Genomic DNA, 22,371 nt, shown 5'->3' with positions numbered 1-22,371 from the left:
CAGACATCTGAGGACAACATCCTTTAGACAGCGGAATGTGACAAAAGTTTCTACCTTGGGAAATTTAATTATAGGAGAAAAAAGGGTCATATATAAGCTTAATCTTGTAATGTTTTCTTATTGTATTTAAAGTGATCTTACCAGTCTTTTATCTGCAAATAACCAAAGCACCATGTTAATCTTCATCAGCACAATTCAAACTAAAACCCTATAAGCTAAATTCTTTAGAAAGTCTCCTTAATTATTCTTGGGAATCTTCAGCATTTAAAATGGAAGTATTTTAAAATTTTTAATTTTTTCAAATTAGAAAAATTGGGTTTGCTTAGCCAAGTTTTAGTAGCAGGGGACCTACAGGGGTTGCTTCTGAGGGAAGCTTCCTCCAAGTCCAGCAAAGTCAATGCCAACTGCCTCCAAGATGAATGTGCCACTGGATAAGGTCATGCCAATCAGAAATCATGATGTCTCCTCTGCAATAACATATTTAGAGAGAAAAAGTAGTTATTGTGCAGATGTAGTTATGGCCAGAGAGGAGCAGGGTGAAAGTATGTGAGAGGATCAACTGTGTAGACACCAAAGATCATTGAAGAAGGAGGGAGAGGAGCTGCTCCAGGTGCTGAAGCTGAGATTCTCCTGCAGCCTGTGGTGAAGACCATAGTGAAGCAGCTGTCTCTCTGCAGTCCATGGAATAGGAGATTTTCTTGCAGGACTTGTGACCTGTCAGGAATCCATGTTGGAGAAGGGTGTGCCTGAAGGACTGCATGCTGTGGAAAGGGACCCACTCTTGATCAGTTCAAAAAGAACTGTAGCCTGTGAGAAGAATTTACACCAAAGAAGTTTATGGAGAAAGATTCTTCCCCCCAAGCAGTGGTGGAAATAACATGTGATGAACTGACCATATCCTCCATAACCTGTTTTCTTGCACCACTGGGTGGGAGGAAATAGAGCTGCGAAGGAGGGAGGAGTGGGGGAAAGGTGTTTTTAAAATTTGTTTTACTTGTCATCATCCTGCTCTGATTTTGTAGGCAATAAATTCCATTAATATCCCCAAGCTGATTCTGCTTTGCCCATGATTGTAACCAGTGAGTGAATCCCAGTCCTTAACTCGTGAACCTTTTCCTATGTTTTCTCTGTCCAGTTTTGGAGGTGAGTAGTAGAGCAGCTTTGGTGGGCACCAGCATCTAGATAGCATTAAATCAATGCACTCCATGTGCTGGATGAAGGACCATCCATCAATAAGGCTCTTTTTTTTTTACTGTTTAGTCTTTTATAAAATCTAATTTTTTGACAGAAGCACGAATCAGAGTATCTTGTCTTTAGATGATTAGCAAACTGTCTGGGCTTAGGATAAAAATGTAATAGCTCCTGAAACAACTTCTTATTTTTATTTTTAAATGTTTTGGTTTTTTTTTTCTCTAAGTGAGATCCTACTGACTTTTTCATTTCACGACAGAGAGGAAATATAATGGGTTTTATGCATATTGTCCAAGGACATAGAGAAGTGTTATTTACATGTAACAGGCAGAAGACTGAGTGTGTACAAGATGACATGATGATAGGTCAAAAGGATGCAACTTTAACCAGCTTAAAAACAGCACATCTTGTTTACAACTGAGTGTATTCATCAGAGAGCTGTTAACTATGAATTATTAAACTTAAACAACTTCAGGAAATGTAACTGATCATGAAAGAATAAATATATAAATTATAGTCTGCAAGAAAATAATTTTAGCCTTCTCCTACTTCTAAAATATACATAAAATATAATATTAGTACACAATTTAAAGGTCAATTAGCAGTGATAGTTTTATGGAAGTTAACCATGTTTGGATCTTGAAAACAAATGACTTTTCACATTATTTTAATGACTCTTCACATTATTTTTCTGTTAAAACCATATTCCTTCACTTTTTTTTCTGTTATTTCTCATCTCCTTATTCCCCTTCACTTCTTTTCTCCTTTAATAAATCTGTTTTGTTATATAACTTCTCAGTCTCTAAAAGGATAAGATATATGAGGCACTCTCACTATTTGAGTTGCAAAATTTGATTTCAGGGATGGGTTTTGTAATCAGTGCTTCTGGTAATGCTTCCTTCTAGATCCAACTTCAACAAATTTTTCTACCACTATTTACATGTTAGAATTTTCCTCGTTTTATAAAACGCAGGCAAAAGACATAAAATGTATGTAGTGCCTTATGATTTCTTTCTCTGCATGCATATTCTATGAATATACATATATATGAATATATATCTCTTAATATTTTATGAATTCTAAAAGAAAAGCTTTTCAAGAAGCTGTGACACTGTACAGTGTAAGGATGGAGTAAGACAGTGGACTCCATGCCTCAGGAAGTCAAAAGTGAATTAGGAAGGAATTCTATAGGTATTAGTTCATATTCATATCTATATGAACTGAATTTTGACTAGAAATAGTTGCTAGTCAGTAATATTTGAAAGACATTACATTACACTCAGGTGACAATCAGGGAGCCTATGTCAAATTTTGTTTTGAAACTAGGTCATAGAGTGTAAGTCCTCACATAACTGCTGACAATTAACAACTTTTTCAGCAATCTCAATAAAGACAAAAAGAACTAAAACAACACACTGAGTAAAATATCCTTTCTCTGTCCATGTGATTACCAAAGGTTTCCTTCAGGCCATTTTTTTAAGTCACACCAGCTGTATTAGCCATCACACAGCAAGAACAAGAAAGCTTTAGATGTTAATGAACTGTTAATTCAGCATTTTTCTTTTAGCATTGGATGCAAGATTGTTGACTAAGCAAAGATAATTCAAGTTAAGGTCAGTCATAAAAACTTCTTGAAATCCTACCATGCTCAACTTTCAAAACATCTATCAGCTATGTTCAAATCATGTCAAAAGTAATCATTAAATGAGTTATGTGTTTAGATAGACTTTAAATCCAGGTTTTGATATCCCTTTTTCCTTGCTTTGTTTTTTTTTTCCCTTTCACCTATAAGAAATTACAGCTCACTATGCAATAAGCTCAGTAAATTTCTGGAAGTAACAAGTAAAACATGTCTGAAACACTAAAATTTTCTAGGCATATATTTAAAAATAGATATCATAATAACTTTAGCAACAAAATATTCTTGCACATGGAGAGGCAGATATCGCTACCAAATGCTGAAATTAAGCAGGGAAATAAATTCTTTCAGGTCAGAAAACACTTATAATAGAGTTAGCACAGAAAGTAATCTGATATATTGAAATGTAAGACAAAAATTAGCCTCTGACTTTTTGATGATGTTGATTGGCTTGAATGATGAATAGAAGTATTGGAATGGAATGAGCAAAGAATTATCTTCTATAAAAAGGGCAAATTTGGGCATGATCTTTCATTCAAAGCAGGGGGCACTCAAATGGAAGAAGTGCAAGCCTTTCTGAATAAACAGAAAACCAACACAAAAAAACCATAACATATCTCCAAATAATTATTAGGAAAACAATGACAAACTATGGAAAAAGACTCTCCAAGAAATCTTCCTATGACAAAATTGTAAGGAATTACAGAAAAAAAAAATGAAAATAGTCAAAATGTAGTTGAGTCTTTTAAAGAAAATGCCATCCGTCAGTGACAAAGATAAAAATAGAAAAGGGTTAGCAGGAAAAGGAAACAGAAGAAAACTGATACTAATGCATGATCAGAAAGGAGAAAAGATCAATGTTAATCTATTCTAATTGCCAAAGGAATAATTTTGCCTCAGACTGTCTTTTTTCCATGTAACTGCCATACAGAAAAATAATAGTAACCAATTATAATTAAATAACCACACACCAAAGAAATGACAACAAAAAAGAATTATGTGGCAAAAGTAAGGATATCTGAAAGGAAATAAAAACTTAGATTTCAAATTCTAAAAAAAAAAAAAAAACCAAACTAGAATAGTCCCTTAGTGCCTGTCTTGAAGAATATAGTCCTTTAAAGAATCCTAATTTGAAATTGACTATGTACTATGTATCTATGTATGTACTATGTATGTACTATGCATCCAGTACTATGAATGAATGATGGAATGGTGTCTGAATGAAGAGAATGAAAACACAGCACTGTAAACACATCAGAAATATGCACATAAAAGGCTGCATAATAGCCTAGCACTTATTTTCAAGAAAAAAATTGCCAAATTCATGTAACTCTGTGCACCCTTGAGTAAGTTATAAAGTTATGACCTAGCCCAGTAGATACATTCCATACATATTTTTTTTTGAAATACACATATACATAGATTTTCTGACAGGTGATTTATTAGATCATTACAGACAAGTCATCCCAATCTGTCTAGAGTTACTTCATGTAGTTCCCTATAGAGGAATGGACTTATATTCATTAGAAATTATGAATAGCCAGGTAACAGGAAACAGCAAAAGCTGAGTTGAAAAATCAGACTGGGAAGAAATTTCCCTCAGTCATTCTTCCTGTGGTAGATATGTTTAACATTTTCATTACAAATCTTAATGCAGGAATGTCCTAGGGTGACTGTTATGGTGTTTGTATCTCCAATCGTGTGTTCTGTTTACGTTTAATATTATGTTCTGTGCTTTCAGAACTGACTCTGAAAGTAAAGGTTTGTTTTGCTGTATTATCATCTAGTTCACCTCCCCCCATGTCTGCTAGAAAGCTAAAAAAGGCTAAAGCTGGCTGACTGGCTTTTGCTTTACTTGCTTACTTGCTTAGCTTGCTTGCTTTGCCTGCTTTCTTGCTTTCTTGCTTTGCTTCCTAGTTAGGTTAAGCAGTCCAATTCTTTCCCTGGACTGTTTTTTTTTTCTTCCCTTTCCTCTTTCTAAATATCATTCAACCTGCTCTGGACTGAGATCTAGAAAACACCAAGGAACACCAAGAGCCTGCATTTAGTGATCTACAACAGCCATCCCCAGCGTCCAGACCCGGGCGACCACTCCCAGAAAAGACCTTCTAGATTTGTTCAGCTCTTCAGAGGGGTGAAAGAGTCTTGTTGTCATCTTGTGTTAATTGTTTTAGTGTTAAGGAGTGCTTTGTTGTTAAATAAACAAGTTCTTTTCCATTTCTCTCTCAGAGAGATTTTTTCCCTGAACCAAGTGAGTAGAGAGGAGCCGTAAAAGTTTATTTCCTGAGTTTTCCCCAAATTTGCCCTAAACTAAGACAAGGAACTAAGTGGGCACTCTGGAACATGGAAGTGTTAGAAAGGGGAAAGTGTTATCCAAATCTGATCAATGAGGGGAGGAGTTGGATGAACTTGGGAGCTAAAGCTCCCAATATAATGGAAATTAAATTAAATAATACAAATGCTGAAGATAAATGTTTTATGAATAATGAGAATTTGAGCCTATAAATGTAAACTACATTCATTGTATGCAAGAAAGGAAAAGAAAACTTGAAAACATTGATGAGTAACAGGATGACTGTGACATGGTTGTGAAAATAATAATAATAATATCCTGGATCCCATCAAACAAGGAATTCTCATTACAGATAGGAAAATATTACTCCCATTTTGGAACATATTGTCATGATCTTATGCAAAATATTGTAAACAATATGACTCAGCTGATAAACATAAAATTTACCTAAATTTGATTCAGAAAAAGACGATAAGGATGACTGTGAAAATGGAAAAATCCCTACCAATTCATGTTAGAAGAGATAGTAAAACACATGTGGAGTGAAGATTACCTTCTTTATAAGTGTGAAGATATAAGAAGGATAAGAATGATCTGCCTTAGAAGATAATGCCTATGCATGACCAGAGGGAGATGAGGTGGTCATGAATAATGTCATCACATTCAGAAAGGTATTTCTAAGTAACGTCCTGGCATAGTGTTTCTAATGACTTTGGCTCTAACAATGAAGTTGAAAATATTAGGGAAAAAAAGGATTACGTAAAAATCCTAATTCTCATGATGCAAGTTTATATATACTCAACTAATTTAAATTTTTAAAGGTTGTTGAGATAAACACAAGGGCTTCATTGACCAAAAATGCCAACTCTGCTTTTTGGTACTATTCTCAATTTATATGTCACCAAGACTGCATCCTAGACAAATAAATTTGCTTTAGTTTTGGTGTTCCATCTTTCATTCTTCTTCCCAAAAAGCATTTGGAGATTGATCACTTACTACAGTACAGGTTCAAAAATAGGTCTAGCAATACTGATAATTTTTAAAGTATCTACATGGTATTTCATACTTAGACAATGAAGTGATCATCATATGTCATTAGAGGAATAGTCAAGAAGTAATCAAGGGCCAACTGTCAGAAAACACTGGAAATTTGCTTCAATTTGTTTTCAGTCTCCTTACCTAGATAGTTTCATCTGACAAATTCTCATATTCTTCCTGTAATCTAGGACAGTGTCAATGTCCTTGATTTTCTAAGTTTTATTTCTATGCATTTTTGTAGAATTTGATCTGATGTTGAAATACTGAAATCTTCAGTTGGTTGAAAGATCACACTATTAGGACTTTTAAGTTTGGGTTTCCCAGCGCCTGTCCAAGAATATGTCATTCAATCTACAACTGGTGAGCACTGACCTCTATTGCTTTTTTCCCCGCTGCAAGCTCTCTTTTCTTGCTTATTTACATTTATTTATGCATTTAAGGTATGCTATTGACTTTTTTTCCCCTACACAATTACAGAAGTAATACCCCATTTTGTGTAACCCTTGTTTGTAAGGGTCTTAAAGCAACATTCTGAAATGTACAATTTTGACATTACAAGGAACAAAATTCTAGAAGTTAGAGTGCCTTAAACACTGTAAATGTATATATCTCTAAAATCACTGGTTTTAGTTAAGCTGCTCTGATGTTTGTTTTTTTTTTTTTTTCCCTTTACTGAAACTTACCTTTTCCAGCTTCTCTAATTTCTGGCTGAATATCTGAAACAACCTGTTATCACGCCTCTACTGTAGGTCACTCAAGATTACTTTCCCAGGAGTTAATTGGGAAAAGACAGCTCAGGCAAGCAGGAAAAGCCTCATGATATTTGCACACAGGAGTATTCATCACTAAGTTATCATGACTGATGTTACTCTATATATATCACTGAACAGAAAAGAGTGAGAAATCTAGAAGACATGTGCAGTATTTTTCTTTACAGGCCTCTAACACAGAAATGAGGAAAAAAGAAAAAGAGGTTTTGTTAGAGGAAAATAAAAAGGTAAATTGAGATTAAGGAAGGAGAAAATCATATGTTTAATACTAAAAAAATAAATGGAATTTCAGTCAAGAGTTTTTCAATATTTATATGCAAAAATAAATGAAGACCAGTTTGGAAACAGACTTGTATGATGATATTAATTTTTTTTTAATATTTTTCTTCTTCACTACTTTTTATTTTCTATCATGACAAGACAGTAGCAGGAAATTGCCGGATGTATTGTCTCAATTCTTTTGTTATCTGCTTTAAAGCATTAATTTTTACATACCAGCTTTATGAAATACATATTTTTGAAGTAAATATCATTCATATACAGAAAGTAGGATGACTTAAAATATTAGATTCATTCACAGCAGAATCATGCTGCATTTAAATCAGTAATGCATTTGTTTCCCCTAATTAGGGAAAGGTCAGTGTAGAATAAAAATAATAATGATTGTGAAAATATTTCAGATATAATGTGCTTTGTGTGAAGAATTCAAAGTATTTTTGAAGCTTGGTAGCATTTAGCCAACTATTAAAACCCTGTTGACACAGGAAGCTAAAAATCAGGGCGCAGACAATTTCAGTGACTTACCCAAAGCCACACAACAATTCAATTCCAGTAACGAAAATAAGATTCCAAAATCTAGTCTCCTTTGTACCTAGCTATACTTCATTCCTGCTAAGCATCTGTCTTACAGACAAGTACCCTTGTTCTCAATTGTGAAGTGAAATGAAAGGAAATGAAGTCACCTTGTGTGATTTTATTAGATGACCTGTCTTAATGAAATATTGAATCCTCTAAAGATGATGCATAGAATTTATCTTTCTGGTCCTATATGTGTTAATATCATTCTTTTACTCTTTTTTCTGTAAAAATTTTGGAAAAAACAGAAATGTGGCAGCGTCAGCAGAGGTACATACTTTCAAGACCAACTTTTACAGCTGAGTAGATTTAAGACTAAAAGAAAGCAGATGTGATAGCAAAGGACTGACTGCATTAAGAGCTTAAATAAAAAGTAAATGGCATATCAGACAGAAATGTGAAGGAAGTGAAATACCTTCTATCTAAATATACACATGCAGTCGCAGCTGTTTCCGAGGTAACACAATGTGCCTTTCTGAACAGTAATTCCCCAAAGCAGGTGTAACTTTCAAGGGATGAGTAGTGCACAAAGACATTCAGAACCATTACTTTTCTAATACCAGCAGCTGGTTATTTTAGGTGATTTTTTTCTTGACACAGACTTTTTTAATTATTACTAGCAAAGGTTTGCCAGGAAAATAACTTCAGTCTTCTGACAAACTCTATATATGCTTTCTGAAGGGTGATCTGTGTTTCTGTATGTTAGTAAAAACAAGAACAAAAATAAGTTGGTAAGAAACCAAGAGGAGCAAGAGAGTTTAAAGTTTCACTGCCTGACAGAACACCTGTCTATAAATCTTCTGTGAATCTTTTACCTTTGCAAAACTGGATACTAGCCAGCAGGGCACAATCCAACATAAGCAGGGAATCCAAATTTTTTGCTGCCTGAAGCTTCTGTAATTTTTTACAGTATTTCAGTTTGCATGTAAAATGCTACTATTCTGATCATACCCATACTTCTTTGCACACATGATAGTGAATACCTAAGGCAGTGGAATCAGACCAAGAAAGACAGGGAAGAGGACTCTTTCTTTATGATCAACATTTAAGTGAGAAAATACAGAATAAGAAGTAACACATGCATTTTCATGAGTACTCACCTTTTTTTCCTACTGTTTGCAATAGTATTAAGCATCTTTTAATTATGAGTTCAGACAGGTGTTAAAATATTTAAATTGTATACAATTTTCCAATGGATTACCAATGCTTTCAAATCTATTTAAAATTACATTTTTGTGGAATACCTGTATAACATGCTACTTACTCATCTCTTCAGAAGTCCTATTTAAAACCTATACACATATTTAAAAAACTAAACTCCTTCTGTATTATTTTGGGGTGCTGTAATGTACCTCTCAGTACTTTGTTTAGAGTACTAGGAGAAAAAAATATCTAACAAAGCATGGAATGATTATACAATATCTAATTAAAAAATCTGTTAATCTTTTATGGTCGTTGAGTACATCTTGTTGCTCTCTAATCAATTGTCACATACTCAAAACGAGGTTTATGGTGATGGACTGCAGGTTTGCAATTTCAACAGGGTTTGCGTGCTTGTTATTGCATATGATCCCACAAATATTTTACAAGATGTGATCAGCTGTGTGTTTCTCATTCATAGTTAGGTTTTTTTGTTCACAGATTGAAAGTAGAGGTCTACAGCAAATAAGGATGTAACTGGCTGCTTTTCAGCAGTATAATGGAGAGTAATCATCCATCATTTATGTTCTCCTTCTCTCTCACACAGTCTTACTCATATGTGTTAATAACTGCAGTTATGATGAAACTGCAGCAAATATAAAATATCAATGTTCTGCTGTAATTTTGAGAAATGACAACATATTTATGTGAATGATTTCTAATACTACATCAACATTTTAGATAAGAAAATGATCAATCTTACAGATGTCATTCAAGGAAATCTTGAAAATCTTGAGAGGCATATTAACAAATAGATAAGATAACATTCTACAAATATGTTAAAAATGGCTATAGTTCAAACTAAAGGCCCTTTAATCAAAAGTAAAAAATTGGTTTAGAAGAAACCTAGCAAGTAGAGGATATGCTGAAAGGTTCTCAAAAATCTTTTTGAGTCTTGAGATGGGAATTATATTTCCAGGACACAAGGCAGATGATATGTCCTAGTTTGTACTATCCATCTGAAAGTCAAGAATGGAAAGTGCTTTCACATCTATAGGTATATATGTTCTTCCTGCCTTTTGCCCCCCTCATACTTTGTTTTCCTCAAAACAAACTAGCCATTGCTGTATAAACATATTTCACTTCAGAGACATTATATTCTTTCGTAATGATAAGTTTACTTGTCAGAGAACCAAGGACCATTATGAGTTCATGCATATCCCTCAGCTGCCACATCTGACCAGGCAGTAATGCTTACTTGTTGGCATAGTTTGGGTACAAACTGTGCAAAAACCAGGCTATTGCATTTTGGGGGTTGCATATTGCAACTAATCTCTTAGTTGACTTGATTAGTTGAGAGGAAATTGGTTCTGCAACTTTCATTGCTATGGAACTTCAGTAAAATAATTAAGATTGGTGTGAATGGAGAATTAACAGGATTTTTGTGTATAGAAGCAATGGAAGAAAAAGCAGAACACTAAGCCTATAAGAATAGCATGTGCTGCTAGCATGTAGCATTGATTTTCAAAACATTTGATGCAATAGACAAAAAAACTGAATAAATTCTGAAGGACTGTAGGGGTTGAGCAAGATGGAGAGATTAATCTCGGAAGAGTCCAACAGACAAATGAAAAATGGGCAAGTAAGACACTCGCCTAAGAAAAACTGTGGAGGTGATGAGTTGGTATTCTTTGGAACCTGCGTCATCCTGGGGCCAACTACTATTGTACATGAACCTTGGTCATTGCACACTGAAGAGGATGCTAAGCTACAAAATTCTTGGTGCCTGTGAGTATGTGAGCATGGGTGTCAATGTCAGCTAATGCAGTTAGGTTTATTCATTTATTTATTTATTTTAACTTTGTTTCATTTTTAATAAGATCATTCTTTTCTACAGGGTCTGCACTAAGTTTTTCTACAATTTTTCTGTTATGACATTACATCTTACCGTCTCCATTTTTGTCATGTTTCTTTTTTCTATTTCATCATATATTTTCTTTCTGCATGAGCTGAAAACAAAACAAGACAAAATAAACAAAATAAACAAAATCCCCCCCGCAAGAGACCCAAATAACTAATCAGGATGCAGACCCTAAAATTTGTTTCACAGATAGTACTTTACAGCCATAGAGGTTTAGAAGAAAGATTGACAGAAGTTGAAGTACAGCCAGACTATGAACAAGTTTCAGAAATTACTCCTTTAACAGAAATTGAACAAATACATTCTTTCAAGAGCTCACAATTTACTCTGGCTTTTTGTGCTTCATAGACCTCGAACCCTTGAAAATCCTTTAGTATTCAGTAAAAGTTCAGTGGTTAGTTTGACTTGGCTGTTACATGATTTCTCTATCAATGTAATTTGCTAAAATTTAAAACTGTATCAAAGGCACAGATTCAAGAATTAGTATTTACTCACTTGTTTTAAAACCAGAAAAGGATGAGGAATGAAATACATCTACAATGGCTTTCACAGTTTAAAATGCAGTTGTCCTCTGCATAACCAGCCAACTTGGAAGGCCAGTGCAAAGGGGCAACAAAGGACACTCTTCCAATATGCTTTTAGGGACATCTTGTTTCCAAAGGCAGATGCACATGTAAATTCTAAGTAAGAATAATTGTATCAGGTCATGGAAGATGCACTCCAAAAACAAGCTGTCTGACCCACTTATGTTGGAAGGAGTAGAAAAAACAGCTCCATATTCATTCCAGGAATACAAAGCGAGACTAAGTAAAATGAAATACCTCAATTAAATTCCTATTTTCTTAAAAAAGCCAAGAAACAACTGAAATTTCTACCAAGTCGGGTAGTTAAAGCTCTACAAGCTATAAAGGAAGTCTGTTCATGAATGTCGCACATTTAATTAGCAAGTGAGAGTCTAGAATGTTACCAACCAGATGCCTATGTGTCTAGATAATTTCAAAGTAGTTAGAGCCTCTTGAATATTAGTTCAGTTCAGCTGTCTGTCATTGCACAGTTAACATGCTTCCATACTGGCTATTAGTTTAAACACAGCCAGTCTTTGATTACTCAATAAAAAATAGGGAAGGAGAAAAAGAAAGAGACAAAGGTAGGAAGAAAGCATGAAAGGGTTAAGAGATAATTCCAGTTTTAAATTTTAACAACTAGGAAATTACAATGGAGGAGGGCAGAGACGGACTCAAGTGCTGTTGTTTTCAGTTTCATCTTTTGCTTAGACATGTCCGTGATTCAGTTCTGAGTGATTCCGTTGTTTGATCCAGTCATAATTAATTCCATTTCCACTGCCTCGGAAGATACCACTGACAACCAGATGTACAGACCAGGCACAGGTTTAAGTCTGATGTACTGAAGCTGTTTTATTCCAGGTAGAATAAAAAAGCAGATGAAAACTAGAGAGAACCTGTAAGCCTGAAATTCGTAACCAAAGAAACAATTGCAGCAGCATTCCCCAGCTGAGCTTATTACTGCTGCACAACAGTGATAATTACCAATTTTTTATATTTATACAAAACTGGAACCTGATAAAGATCCAGCTGCACCTTTATCTAAGTACAATATGAAACCATTTTCTATAAATATGGACATTTGGTGGAAGCATATTTTAATAGTTAAAATGCAGGATTAAATTAGAGGAATTTTTAATTATTTATTCATAATATAAAAAAATTCTGCCTTTCAGAAAAATCAATTTGACTCATTCCCATTTTCACTGAACACATCACTGACCATTTAGTGATTTTTGACTATGAGGGCTACAGAACGATTTTTTTTTTTGGCAGTATGTCTTGACAGGAAACAAGCAGATTATCAAAGTTTTCGATCATAATGGCTAATGTGCATAAAAAATGACTATGCAGGCTATAATGCTGGAAACACTGGCACCAAGAAGTCTGTCAGTGGTGTGGAGCTGCACAGGTAGAATAAGACAGACATTGATTCATATGAGATAGGTGGAACATTTCAATTATTTATCTGCAAACAACCGCAGCAGCAAACCCCTGACATAGCATAAGATGGTTAACTTTGAACTTGAAATAGGTTTTATAGTCACTAAGGCACCTCAGAAGCAGAAGGCAAGTTGTCAGTAATTAATGGCTTGTGGATTTAAGAAAAGAGCAAGGTGTCAGCATTTACACAGTGAAGGATAGAAAAGTATGAGGGACAAATATAGCTGACAACTGCAGGGAGTTTTGCAAGTGTTTGCAAGAGGCATCTTTAGAAACATTCATCTGAAAAATTACTATACTTATAAATGGATTATGGTATCTAAAACTCCACATGCCTTATATTGTCAGTTTGGGCTGCTGATCTTCTTCTATCATGTTTGGTAAGATTTACCTTAAAATGTCTGCCCTATTTTAACAATCAGCCAAAGTGAAGAAAGTGAAGAAAAAAACAACCAACCCCAATTTTATGTCAGAAAAACCTCTTTCTTTTTATTAGTCCAAATGGTTCCAAAAGTTGTTTTAGTATAGTGCATTATGTGTATGTGGCAGCACTGGCTATATATAACACAAATACACAAAACTGGAGAGCTGGATTTCAGTCTACTGCTTATGAGCTGCCTCCTTATATCCCTTTTCCCTCCTTGAAATAAACTGCTAACCTTTCAAATGCTATCCTGTCTCCATGTAGTCACTTGACCAAAACGGATTTTAAACTTTTCACTTGTTGAAGCTCTTCTTTATTAAACAGCTCTAAGGGGACCCAAAGCAATAAAAAACTAGCAGAAGTCACAATGTCATCCAGAGACAGAGAAGGGAAGAACTCAGGTATCTAAATTGCTTCTTAAAATGTCAGCAATTAAAATTAATTGAAAATAATTAAGGACCTCTCATTTTCTCGTACCTATTCAGTGTTTATTTAATTTTTATAACACTACTATATAAAGTTCATACACAGGCTGAACACGTGGAAAATGATCTGCAGCTTCATTCCTGATTATTTGACAGGAGGATGTTAGGGCTCTGTGGCAGCTGGGGTTATGGAACAGCAGAGCCTGGCAGCCAGAGCCCACCCACCACCCCAGCCAGGAGAAGGCAGCCAGGAGGGCACTGGGCAGCCCCGGCCCCTGGCATTGGGAACCTCTGTCTTGTTGGAGGCAAAGACAGGGCTGTGGGGACAGGTGCAGGCAGAACAGGGACAGTGCTGCTTCTGATCATCCTCTCAGCCTGGACATCCCCACTGCCAGAAAAGTCAGAGAAAAACAGAAGCTTTCAGGGAAGGCATGTTCCATGAAGTTTTGATAGCAAATGTACTTTTATCTCACTACAAAAAATACAAGCAAACAACAAAAAAGAAAAAAAAAAAAATCTGTCCTCCTTGCTTTCAGAAACCACTGTTCATTTCTTCTGCTTCCCAGATAGGATTTTAGTGACTGAAAATCAAAACACTTATTCCGAAATTAAAATGTATTAAGAGAACCCAGAACTTTTTGAAAAAAAAACAGTTAGTGGATGAAATTGAGACAAAGCTGTAGTGACAAGTATTAAAAAAAATAATGTATTTCTGCAAACTAAACTTTTGAATCCACCACCACTTCTTTGCATCTGAATTCAAACTAAGGCCAGGCTGGTAATGACTGCCAACATTCATACACCATCCCCTGGTTTCTTATATCCCTGGCTTTTTCTTCTAAGTGGTCCCTCATACACTTTTGGGGGCCTCATCTGTGACAGTAAATGCTTGTCAGCCACTTGTATATACCTGATGAGTCAAATTATCTGGGATAATGACAATCCTTGGGAATGAACAAATGTAGAAAACCTAGATTAAAATGCACCCCGAATTTAACTTTTGTTACTGTTTATTGGTTTCAGGGCATTTGGACTTGTTCTGTCAAGCAGAAAAAAAAAATGTTAGGCATGGGAGAAGAAAAGTATTTTTGTCTGCAGAGGAAGGAGGAGTGCTTTTCACCTAAGAAATAATAAAAAGTGCTCTAGGAAAGGATGGGGCAAAATGCATGGAGCACAAAAAGAATAGACCTATTGAGTCTTATTTTTAATAATACTTTCAATAATAATAATAATAATAATTTTTTTTTTTACTTTCTATGTACAGTATCTTCCGTAGGTGCTGCTAATGTTAAAGTTATGCCTGTGTTGGGATCAGAATATGGAACATTCCTTAGCAATAGCTTATCCTCTATGTCTTGCTTTTTTTTGAGATATTTGAGCAATGAATTTTCTCTAGTGGATATTTGCTGCCTCATCAAGTCTTCCTCACTTTTAAAATGTAAACTACTTTCTGCTCTCCTTTGATTCCTTTAATTTATTTCTGAAGCTTCCTTCTGAGTCAGAGCATTTCCTCCAATCATCTGGTATGCTGCCGGGCTTTTATTTCTTTTGTATATTGTGTTAGGTACAGACACACTTAAAGTTGCCCTCGTCAGCATAACTCTCAGCATTACAAGCCCAAGTTGTACAGCACAAGACTTTTTATTTCACAGTACAGGCTGGAGCTAACCTAATCTCTTTTAAAGATGATTTACGGTATAGTAGACCGGTGAATATGGGCTAAGCACTCAACCTTCCTCAATTCACAAAAAATATGAATATATATAAGTGCATAAGACTTGCCAAAAGATTGGATTTTTAGCTCAATCTGTTGAAATTCATGTTTATAAGTTTGGAATCTCCCAGTCCCTCAGCTATCATTATTGACAGTTATTCAAGATTCAGGTGGACAAGACTATGAGCAATTTGATCTCAGTTTGAATTTAACTCTGCTTTCAGTAGAAAGCTCGGCTCGGTGAGCTTCAGAGTTTTGTTTGAACTTAAAGTTATCTATGTTTCTGTGAATAACAATGAACTTGATGAGGACAGGCCTCTGTTCAGTAGTGAATTTAATGTTTACTCTGAAAACCTGATGACCCTTTATAATTTTTTATTTCTTTTTTTCTCAAGTTTTAAATGAGTCAGTGGAATTCTACTTGGTATTTAATCTGATACCTTGCTTTATTTTGCTGACAAAGTAACATCAGAATATAAAATCTGAACAGCAATTAGTATATTTACCACCCTTTTCTTCTTCTGGTTGCCAAATATTATATTACTTGGAGATTTTGTTACAATTCTTCCTTTGCCTTTCATATAGCTATTACTATTCTCTGAGCAGTCACCTCTATTTCATTAGTTACTGGTGAGAGGAACAGCTGTCATTCACAAAATCATCCACAAAGAAATATCCTTTTGTGCGCCAACTGATATCCCAACACTTTTTTTAACAAGCTATTGATTTTTTTTTGTTCATTTCTCTTCACATCATACATAGAAACTTCATATTTTTGAAGGTGCTGTAACTAGGAAGAAAAGGCAGCAGGTATGTTTTGCACCAAATTTCCTCTTTCATACCTTGATCTTTATGTTTCTGCAAGATTTTCAAGTCCTTATTATCTTTGCCAAGCAATCAAATCTCTCTTGAATGCATAAGTCTTTAGAAGCCCTAGAGATACTGAAAGAACATTACTTACTTTGGGGACCAACCTATAAATCACAGTTTAGCATTTCTTTCTAAAATTTATTAAAATTCTGGAAATGAATATATATATAAATGACTACTGACTATCTACCTTAATTATTAACAGTGGTAGGTCTGGAACAGAGAGTTTTACAGATTTTCTATCAAATCTCTCCTAATTAACAACTGTTAAGAATTATTTAAAAAAACCAAAACATTTTCAAGAGACATCTTGAACAGGGTAGGTAGTGGTTTTAAGCCAAGATAAGTCCACATTTGGGACTGAATCCCTCCTGTAGTCAACCTCTGAACTTATAATCTCTCCCTTTTTAACATATGCCACTCCAGTATCACTTACAGAGATCTAGTAATAAATTTTAAACTCTTCAATTAAATGTTCCTAAAAAAGATAAAAAACTTTAAAAATAATTTTGTTGTTGAATGCATACTTGATTTTATACATTTTAACTTATCCATACGTACACTAATACAAAGCAGAGAGCTCATCTCCAAGTGCTCTATGTGATCTACTGTTAAAAAAGGAATCAAAGAGGAGAGGAGACCTCAGGAAATAGATGCTTTGACTTTGATTGTTCCTGTTTCCAAATGCATCTCACAGTCATTTTACTTTCAATCACCCCACACAGCTGCAGCAGAGACTCTCTTCCTTGTTATTCTTTCTCCTCATTCATACTGAGTAAGAAATTTTACACACGTCAAAACTGAAATTCTACTTAATCACATCTGTTGTAGAAAATTTAATTTTATTTGCCTCTTTTGAGTAAATACATATTTCAAACCCTTCAACAAGACTATGAATTATATAAACAATATAGGTTAAGTGTTTGTGATTCTCTAAAGGCAGAAAGACTGAAATTATTGAATGAAATAGAGAAAAAAAAATTAAGACAATTTCTTAACATTTTAGTCAGAGAGTGTTCCAATATAGCTTACTTCTGAATCATTAAAATATTTAAAAATGAAGAAAAGGGAAAAATTGAATACACACACACGTGCGGGCACACACACACACACACACACACACACACACACACACACAAAATCCCAAAACCACCAACCAAAAAAACAAACTGAAACCACCCACCCCCCCAAAACAACAAAAAAAAACCTATTAAAATAACTGGTGAATAAAGAAGGAATAAAGATAACTGTTTTCTGGACACAGAATCACAGAATATTCTGAGTTGGAAGGGATCAACAAAGGTCATTGAGTCCAGCTCTTGAGTGGCCCATACATGTATTGAACCAGCAACCTTGGCATTATTAACACTATACTCCAACAGACCGATTTAGGGGAATTAAAAAATATGGTTTTAAGAAAGTTTTAAAAGCTTTCCCCAAAGACCACAGACAAAAATATTTTGGAGTTAGTGACCCAAATATAAAATTAATGAATACAAAATATCCTTTGAAAAACATGATAGCACAACATGGTGATGGGGTATTTTTGAAGCCTATGATTAAAATGTGGAAATAAGCTGCTCCTATTACTGCTGCTTGCAGCTATGAGTATGTGCCTGTGGTTTGAAAGAACAGAAGCAACTTTCCTGCAGTGGGTACATTTTTGAAGGCTAAAGATTAGTGCCTCCTAGTGGTCTCTAATGAGTCAGTTCTTCTTGACTATGTCATTAAGAAATGTTCCCAAAATCACAGATTTCACAAACTTCCCAGTAGAAATCAGAGTACTATAAAACAGCCTCTTGGGGAGCAGAAGGAACTTTATGTGTTTTTTTATCAGGCAAACTGCAGGCAATGAAGACTTTGTTTTTCAGCCAATTGTTGAAATATTCTTTATCATTTCATTTATAAAATTATTTCATTTTATAAAATTTCATAAAAAATTTTGCCCTACAGTTTTGCTTTAAAAACTTAACCAAGTTGGATCCATTCAGTAAGAGAGAAGTCCAGCAACAGGGAAGGGATCATCCCACTCTGCGCTCTACTAATGCAGCCTTGCTTTGCATATTGTGTGCAGTTTCTGGCCCTGAAGTACAAGAAAAATATTAAACTATTAGAGAATATCCAAAGGAGAGCCATGAGGATGGTGAAGGGTCTGAAGGGGAACCCATATGAGGAGCGGTTGAGGTCACTTAGTCTGTTAAGCCTGAAGAAGAGTGAGGGGAGACCACAGCGCAGTCTATAACTTCCTTGTGAGGAGAAGAGGAGGGGCAGACCCTGATCTCTTCTCTCTGGTGACCAGTGTCAGGACCTGAGGGAATGGCCTGAAGCTGTGTCAGGGGAGGTTTAGGTTTGATATCAAGAAAAGGTTTTCACCCATAAGTCAGTTGAGCACTGGAACAGGCTCCCCATGGAAGTGGTCCCAGCACCAGCCTGACACAGTTCAAGCATTATTTGGACAACATTCCTGGGGACATGGTGTGACTCTTGAAGATGGTACTGTGCAGGGCCAGAAGTTGGACTCACTGAAACTTGTAGGTCCCTTTCTGTAGACCCAGGTCCTGTATCACAGCATGAGATTAGTGCTCATCCTCAAGGCCTGAAGCAACATTAGATTGTGTGGTCTCTTCCTCCATTAGGATTACACCTATTTGTGCCTGATGAGCTCTAAGAACCTCTTAGCACCTCTTCAGAGAAGACATACACACCTCCATATTATCTCTGAAGTTACATTTGATCTGAGTGATTTTTTTTTAGGATACTAAGTGCTATCTATTTTTGTACAGCTCCTTCTTCCCCTCTCTGTCTCTGTGGTATCTTCTAAAACTGTTATATCCCTTCATATTTAACCCACACTGATTTTAATTCCTCTGCCATGTTCAAGTTAAGCATGTTCACTTAAATGGAACACTCACCTGTCCTTATCGCTAAGAGATACCCTGTATAAAAGATCTTAAAGTCCAAAGAGCAGCATATCAAAAAGGTTAATGGCAAATTAAATGGTGCATTTCAGTGTTTCTTAGGAACTCCATTAAAATTTAGTACCCATTATTGGTCTTTTTAAGATACTAGCTTCCATTGAATCCACTGATTTTGTCCTTGTAGTTTCATTAATAATTCAAAAACTTTTGTTTCAAACACCTAATGTCAGCATCTTTGTCAGTGTCATGCTAACAGCTCAAACTTCACCTGAGCATAAAAGGAAGGAGATCAGCACAGACAGAGAGAATGAAACCTGAATTTCAGGCTTTCAGTAGCAATCAATCAAAAGAGGTCTATTTTACACTGAGGGATATGAGCAGAATAGAGGGGTTTTTTTTTAATTAATATTTTACTGTATGATAAATAGAATTATATGGTTTTACTGCAAGGAATAATCATAGAAAGATAAGCTATAAAATGTGAACTATAGATTATATTGTAGAGGCATCTCATAGTTGCTCATTGCCTACTAGCTAGTATAATATTGCCAAACACTTTCATTCCAATTTTGAGAAACAGAGAGGAGAGGAGACTTTAAAATTAGTTCCTATATACTCCTTTGTATTTATAAAATTCCTTTATACATGGTATCTCTGCAGAAATGCAATCCATGTCTCTCATATTCTCTCTGTGAAAATATTTTTAAAATATTAAATACAAACATTTTAATAAAGAGAAAAATTGGTTGCCATAGAATCAGCAGTATTCAGCAACCTTTTCTCTTCCTTTATGCACTCATAATGGGAACTGTTCTATATTTAAGCAATACCTAATATATTGTTATGAATGCAATAAGACACATGTTCTAAGATAATAAAAGGATTAGTTACACTTGATACTGTAGGTGGCTCATATTCAATAAACAATAATCTTGCCCATTGGAGGCTGATTTTGGTTCTAGTTTTCAAAAATATCATTTTAAGAGGTAATGTTGCCTACTTTGTCAATTGCAAGTAAAAGTATTTATCCCCATATATTTGCTTCTACTTTTTGCAGAATATGAAAAAAAAAAAAAGAATAATACATTTCTTGAAATAAAGTCTAAGCAGTCTACAGAATATTTGTCAGGAACATTGTATCTCTTAACACAACAATGAAGAAAAAAAACCAAAAAAAGAGTAAATTGCCCTAGAGATTTAGCTATATAAATAGTTTTTCGCCAACATTTTTAAAAATTACAAGTTTTTTTAGACATCAGTCTCCAATGTCCTTTTCAGAAGTATTCTTGAAATTGACTCTTAGAAAATGGGTGATTTTCTAAACAGATTTTAGAACATTGTAAGTAAAGGAACTCAGATTGATGATTTTGTAGTTCTCAGTCCACTTTGTTTTGGTCAATTCCAAAAATTCTAATTACATCCTAACTATTGACAAATATTTACTTTTTTCTCTTTCTATGATAGTGGTGCTTTTCCCTAGTGCAAAAGTCATAAAAAAAAGCTTAACAGTTACTCAGAATTCTTTCAAGAGTGAAGAGGAAAGGAGGAGAAGCATTTAATGCTTCCATGAGTATGCAAACTACTTGTGGCAGAGAAAAGTTGCCCATCTCTTCACAAATCTCTTTTTATTTCCTCTGATTGTTGGAGCCAGGCTACACAGAAGTTGTGATCCTTCCTTTTCATCAGCTAAAAGGAAAATAGAAATATCTCCACTGAATTCAGTTTCAGAAAAAGATCAGCTGTCACTCAGATCGTTACAGAACGAAGACTTGCAAAAGTTTGTAATTTTTGCTCTCTTTCCCCTCTTTCTTGTACAGGAAGGAGAGATGGGATAAAGTCATGTTTTTCTGAAGAGGGAACATTTGGAATTCTACCTCAGGGACTAGGAAAACAAAGTGCTACCAGAAGTACCCCACTGACCTTCAGAAACCAGAAAGAAGATCAAGCAGCTATCCATCCAGAAATGATGTCAAGAGGCAGGTTCAAAGAAAGCAGTATTTTTTTACCCAGAAATTTTATAGGGATCTTGTCACAAGGAAAACGACGATCCAAATCTTGGATGGAGTCTTCCATGTAAAATGAGCAAACCATCTTCTTTCAGAGATTCTTCACCTAATCTTAAAAGTTTTATTAGAAAAAAAAATGACTCTGTATTTAAAGAGAGAAACGACATTTACAGTCTTGATGGACACCATATTATGGGGAAATTAGATGCCAGTATTTGGAAGACAGCTTTTGAGGTGATTGATTGAAAATTTTTTTACTGAAATGTTTCTGACAGCAAATGAATTGTCAAAACTAAAATAATTCCCAGAAAGATATTGCCTTGAATAAAAACTCAGTGAAAAAATTGATAGCTTTAAAGCATCAAAGCATTTTTTTAAGCCCCTTAAGAAGAAATTTGTTTTTATTTATATAAGACCATTTCTCTTTAAAGTTGGTTTCAGATTCTTCCTGTATTTTAGGTTTTAAACTATTCTAAGTGCTGGTGCCTTTGATAATTCATATTCCTTTTGATTTGCTGTACTAGATATTAAGGAAATAGTAGATATTTGCATTGGGAAGAAACTGTCATAGATATTTTAGTGCCTTCTTATTGGTTTTATGCTGTAGTGTCAAAAAATACTTTTAATTATAAAAGACAGACAAAAATGTGGATCTTTTGAAGAAATGACTATTCCTTCTAAATGTCAGAATTTGGATAGTTTCAGAAAATCATTATTATTAATTGATAAGTTTTTCACAGAATTACACTTTTCAAAGATAGTTTATGTTTTCAAATATTCACCAGTTAGCTGTCTAGCCTATGGCCAGGTGAAAACAATTTTTACTTCAGGCTTGTCTTTGTTGTAATTTGATATTGATTTCTTTCCCAGAAAACTTAAGCGTAGTCAAACATAGTACTTCCAAACAAATGTGTTCAGCATTTAAACAAAGAGTGTTCAACATTGATAGGAAAGCACACTTCAACAACAGAAGAAGCAATGATTTTAATAATCAAAATATTTTGCAAACATTACTTTAAAATGTTAGTGTTTGATGTCAAGGATTTATTTTAGTTTATTTGTTTTTATTTTTAATTTTTCTTTATATTTATTTCTGATGCTGCAGTGAAACGATGCAATTTCAAGCAATAAACAAGAGCTGGACATATAGATTTTTCATGT

Source organism: Taeniopygia guttata, chromosome 2, assembly GCF_048771995.1.
Source record: "Taeniopygia guttata chromosome 2, bTaeGut7.mat, whole genome shotgun sequence".
Lineage (NCBI taxonomy): Eukaryota > Metazoa > Chordata > Aves > Passeriformes > Estrildidae > Taeniopygia > Taeniopygia guttata.
The sequence above is the reverse complement of the archived record's forward strand: the minus strand, read 5'-3'. Positions refer to the sequence as shown.